Raw genomic sequence first — 6,222 nt, forward strand, 5'->3', positions numbered from 1 at the left:
CAGAGACGGGCGTGAGCCGCGGCTAAAAGCGCGGACCCCAGAGACGGGCATGAGACGCTAAGGCTGCTGCTGCTGCCACCAAGAAGCCTGTGTGCGAGCACAGGTCACTATCCACACCCCTCTACCGGGGAGCCTGTGCAGCCCGCCACTGCCAGGGTCCCAGGATCCAGGGACAACTTTCCCCGGGAGAACGCACGGCGGGCCTCAGGCTGGAGCAACGTCACGCCGGACTCTGCCGCCGCAGGCGCGTGCCCCGCACTCCGTGCTCCTCCCTCCTCCCGGCCTGAGTGAGCCAGAGTCCCCGAAGCAGCTGCTCCTTTAACCCCGTCCTGTCTGAGCGAGAGCAGACGCCCTCCGGCGACCTACACGCAGAGGCGGGGCCAAATCCAAAGCTGAGCCCCGGGAACTGTGAGAACAAAGAAGAGCAAGGGAAATCTCTCCCAGCAGCCTCAGAAGAAGCGGATTAAAGCTCCACAATCAACTTGACGTACCCTGCATCTGTGGAATACATGAATAGACAACGAGTCATCCCAAATTGAGGAGGTGGACTTTGAGAGCAAGATTTATTATTTTTTCCCCTTTTCCTCTTTCTGTGAGTGTGTACGTGTATGCTTCTGTGTGAGATTTTGTCTGTATAGCTTTGCTTCCACCATTTGTCCTAGGGTTCTATCCGTCCGTTTTTTGTTTTAATTTTTTTTCTTAATAATTATTCTTTAATAACTTTATTATATTTTATCTTTATTTTATTTTACTTTATTTTCTTTCTTTCTTCCTTCCTTCCCTCCTTCCTCCCTCCCTCCCTTCTGTCCTTCCTTCCTTTCTTTCTTTCTACTTCTACTAATTCTTTCCACTTGTTCTCCCTTTTATTCTGAGCCGTGTGGATGAAAGGCTCTTGGTGCTGCAGCCAGGAGTCAGTGCTGTGCCTCTGAGGTGGGAGAGCCAACTTTAGGACACTGGTCCACAAGAGACCTCCCAGCTCCACATAATATCAAATGGCGAAAATCTCCCAATGATCTCCATCTCAACACCAGCACCCAGCTTCACTCAACAACCAGCAAGTTACAGTGCTGGACACCCTATACCAAACAACTAGCAAGACAAGAACACAACCCCACCCATTAGCAGAGAGGCTGCCTAAAATCATAATAAGTCCACAGACACCCCAAAACACACCACCAGACGTGGACCTGCCCACCAGAAAGACAAGATCCAGCCTCATCCACCAGAACACAGGCACTAGTCCCCTCCACCAGGAAGCCTACACAACCCATTGAACCAACCTTAGCCACTGGGGACAGACACCAAAAACAACGGGAACTATGAACCAGCAGCCTGCAAAAAGGAGACCCCAAACTCAGTAAGATAAGCAAAATGAGAAGACAGAAAAACACACAGCAGATGAAGGAGCAAGATAAAAACCCACCAGACCTAACAAATGAAGAGGAAATAGGCAGTCTACCTGAAAAAGAATTCAGAATAATGATAGTAAAGATGACCCAAAATCTTGGAAATAGAATAGACAAAATGCAAGAAACATTTAACAAGGACCTTGAAGAACTAAAGATGAAACAAACAACGATGAACAACACAATAAATGAAGTGAAAAATACTCTAGATGGGATCAATAGCAGAATAACTGAGGCAGAAGAACAGATAAGTGACCTGGAAGATAAAATAGTGGAAATAACTACTGCAGAGCAGAATAAAGAAAAATGAATGAAAAGAAATGAGGACAGTCTCAGAGACCTCTGGGACAACATTAAACGCACCAACATTCGAATTATAGGGGTTCCAGAAGAAGAAGAGAAAAAGAAAGGGACTGAGAAAATATTTGAAGAGATTATAGTTGAAAACTTCCCTAATATGGGAAAGGAAATAGTTAATCAAGTCCAGGAAACACAGAGAGTCCCATACAGGATAAATCCAAGGAGAAATATGCCAAGACACATATTAATCAAACTGTCAAAAATTAAATACAAAGAAAACATATTAAAAGCAGCAAAGGGAAAAACAACAAATAACACACAAGGGAATCCCCATAAGGTTAACAGCTGATCTTTCAGCAGAAACTCTGCAAGCCAGAAGGGACTGGCAGGACATATTTAAAGTGATGAAGGAGAAAAACCTGCAACCAAGATTACTCTACCCAGCAAGGATCTCATTCAGATTTGATGGAGAAATTGAAACCTTTACAGACAAACAAAAGCTAAGAGAGTTCAGCACCACCAAGCCAGCTTTACAACAAATGCTAAAGGAACTTCTCTAGGCAAGAAACACAAGAGAAGGAAAAGACCTACAATAACGAACCCAAAACAATTAAGAAAATGGGAGTAGGAACATACATATTGATAATTACTGTAAATGTAAATGGACTAAATGCTACCACCAAAACACACAGACGGCTGAATGGATACAAAAACAAGACCATATATATGCTGTCTACAAGAGACCCACTTCAGACCTAGGGACATGTACAGACTGAAAGTGAGGGAATGGAAAAAGATATTCCATGCAAATGGAAATCAAAAGAAAGCTGGAGTAGCAATTCTCATATCAGACAAAATAGACTTTAAAATAAAGACTATTAGAAGAGACAAAGAAGGACACTACATAGTGATCAAGGGATTGATCCAAGAAGAAGATATAACAATTGTAAATATTTATGCACCCAACATAGGAGCACCTCAGTACATAAGGCAAATACTAACAGCCATAAAAGGGGAAACTGACAGTAACACATTCATAGTAGAGGACTTTAACACCCCACTTTCACCAATGGACAGATCATCCAAAATGAAAATAAATAAGGAAACACAAGCTTTAAATGATACATTAAACAAGATGGACTTAATTGATATTTATAGGACATTCCATCCAAAAACAACAGAATACATATTTTTCTCAAGTGCTCATGGAACATTCTCCAGCATAGATCATATCTTGGGTCACAAATCAAGCCTTGGTAAATTTAATAAAATTGAAATTGTATCAAGTATCTTTTCCGACCACAACGCTATGAGACTAGATATCAATTACAGGAAAAAAATCTGTAAAAAATACAAACACATGGAGGCTAAACAATACACTACTTAATAATGAAGTGATCACTGAAGAAATCAAAGAGGAAATCAAAAAATACCTAGAAACAAATGACAATGGAGACACGACGACCCACAACCTATGGGATGCAGCAAAAGCAGTTCTAAGAGGGAAGTTTATAGCAATACAATCCTACCTTAAGAAACAGGAAACATCTCAAATAAACAACCTAATCTTGCACCTAAAGCAATTAGAGAAAGAAGAACAAAAAAACCCCAAAGTTAGCAGAAAGAAAGTAATCATAAAAATGAGATCAGAAATAAATGAAAAAGAAATTAAGGAAATGAGAGCAAAGATCAATAAAACTAAAAGCTGGTTCTTTGAGAAGATAAACAAAATTGATAAACCATTAGCCAGACTCATCAAGAAAAAAAGGGAGAAGACTCAAATCAATAGAATTAGAAATGAAAAAGGAGAAGTAACAACTGACACTGCAGAAATAGAAAAGATCATGAGAGATTACTACAAGCAACTCTATGCCAATAAAATGGACAACCTGCAAGAAACGGACAAATTCTTAGAAATGCACAACCTGCCAAGACTGAATCAGGAAGAAACAGAAAATATGAACAGACCAATCACAAGCACTGAAATTGAAACTGTGATTAAAAATATTCCAACAAACAAAAGCCCAGGACCAGATGGCTTCAAAGGCGAATTCTATCAAACATTTAGAGAAGAGCTAACACCTATCCTTCTGAAACTCTTCCAAAATATAGCAGAGGGAGGAACACTCCCAAACTCATTCTACGAGGCCACCATCACCTTGATACCAAAACCAGACAAGGATGTCACAAAGAAAACTACAGGCCAGTATCACTGATGAACACAGATGCAAAAATCCTCAACAAAATACTAGCAAACAGAATCCAATAGCACATTAAAAGGATTATACACCATGATCGAGTGGGGTTTATTCCAGGAATGCAAGGATTCTTCAATATATGCAAATCAATCAACATTATACACCATATTAACAAATTGAAGGAGAAAAACCATATGATCATCTCAATAGATGCAGAGAAAGCTTTCGACAAAATTCAACACCCATTTATGATAAAAACCCTGCAGAAAGTAGGCATAGAGGGAACTTTCCTCAACATAATAAAGGCCATATATGACAAACCCACAGCCAATATCATCCTCAATGGTGAAAAACTGAAAGCATTTCCACTAAGATCAGGAACAAGACAAGGTTGTCCACTCTCACCACTCTTACTCAACATAGTTTTGGAAGTTTTAGCCACAGCAATCAGAGAAGAAAAGGAAATAAAAGGAATCCAAATCGGAAAAGAAGAAGTAAAGCTGTCACTGTTTGCAGATGACATGATACTATACATAGAGAATCCTAAAGATGCTACCAGAAAACTAGTAGAGCTAATCAATGAATTTGGTACAGTAGCGGGATACAAAATTAATGCACAGAAATCTCTGGCATTTCTATACACTAATGATGAAAAATCTGAAAGTGAAATCAAGAAAACACTCCCATTTACCACTGCAACAAAAAGAATAAAATATCTAGGAATAAACCTACCTAAGGAGACAAAAGACCTGTATGCAGAAAATTATAAGACACTGATGAAAGAAATTAAAGATGATACAAATAGATGGAGAGATATACCATGTTCTTAGATTGGAAGAATCCACATTGTGAAAATGACTCTACTACCCAAAGCAATCTACAGATTCAATGCAATCCCTATCAAACTACCACTGGCATTTTTCACAGAACTAGAACAAAAAATTTCACAATTTGTATGGAAACACAAAAGACCCTGAATAGCCAAAGCAATCTTGAGAATGAAAAACGAAGCTGGAGGAATCAGGCTCCCTGACTTCAGACTATACTACAAAGCTACAGTAATGAAGACAGTATGGTACTGGCACAAAAACAGAAAGATAGATCAATGGAACAGGATAGAAAGCCCAGAGATAAACCCACGCACATATGGTCACCTTATCTTTGATAAAGGAGGCAGGAATGTACAATGGAGAAAGGACAGCCTCTTCAATAAGTAGTGCTGGGAAAACTGGACAGGTACATGTAAAAGTATGAGATTAGATAACTCCCTAACACCATACACAAAAATAAGCTCAAAATGGATTACAGACCTAAATGTAAGGCCAGAAACTATCAAACTCTTAGAGGAAAACACAGGCAGAACACTCTATGACATAAATCACAGCAAGATCCTTTTTGACCCACCTCCTAGAGTAATGGAAAGAAAAACAAAAATAAACAAATGGGACCAATGAAACTTCAAAGCTTTTGCACAGCAAAGAAAACCATAAACAAGACCAAAAGACAACCCTCAGAATGAGAGAAAATATTTTCAAATGAAGCAACTGACAAAGGATTAATCTCCAAAATTTATAAGCAGCTCATGCAGCTCAATAACAAAAAAACAAACAACCCAATCCAAAAATGGGCAGAAGACCTAAATAGACATTTCTCCAAAGAAGATATGCAGACTGCCAACAAACACATGAAAGAATGCTCAACATCATTAATCATTAGAGAAATGCAAATCAAAACTACAATAAGATATCATCTCACACCAGTCAGAATGGCCATCATCAAAAAATCTAGAAACAGTAAATGATGGAGAGGGTGTGGAGAAAAGGGAACCCTCTTGCACTGTTGGTGGGAATGTAAATTGATACAGCCACTGTGGAGAACAGTATGGAGGTTCCTTAAAAAACTACAAATAGAACTACCATATGACCCAGCAATCCCACTACTGGGCATACACCCTGAGAAAACCATAATTCAAAAAGAGTCATGTACCAAAGTGTTCATTGCAGCTCTATTTACAATAGCCCGGAGATGGAAACAACCTAAGTGTCCATCATTGGATGAATGGATAAAGATGTGGCACATATATACAATGGAATATTACTCAGCCATAAAAAGAAACGAAATTGAGCTATTTGTAATGAGGTGGATAGACCTAGAGTCTGTCATACGAGTGAAGTAAGTCAGAAAGAGAAAGACAAATACTGTATGCTAACACATATATATGGAATTTAAGAAAAAAAAATGTCATGAAGAACCTAGGGCTAAGACAGGAATAAAGACACAGACCTACTAGAGAATGGACTTGAGGATATGGGGAGGGG

Source organism: Monodon monoceros, unplaced genomic scaffold (assembly GCF_005190385.1).
Source record: "Monodon monoceros isolate NGI ecotype Baffin Bay Population unplaced genomic scaffold, NGI_Narwhal_1 Super_Scaffold_18, whole genome shotgun sequence".
In the NCBI taxonomy this organism is placed as follows: Eukaryota; Metazoa; Chordata; class Mammalia; order Artiodactyla; family Monodontidae; genus Monodon; species Monodon monoceros.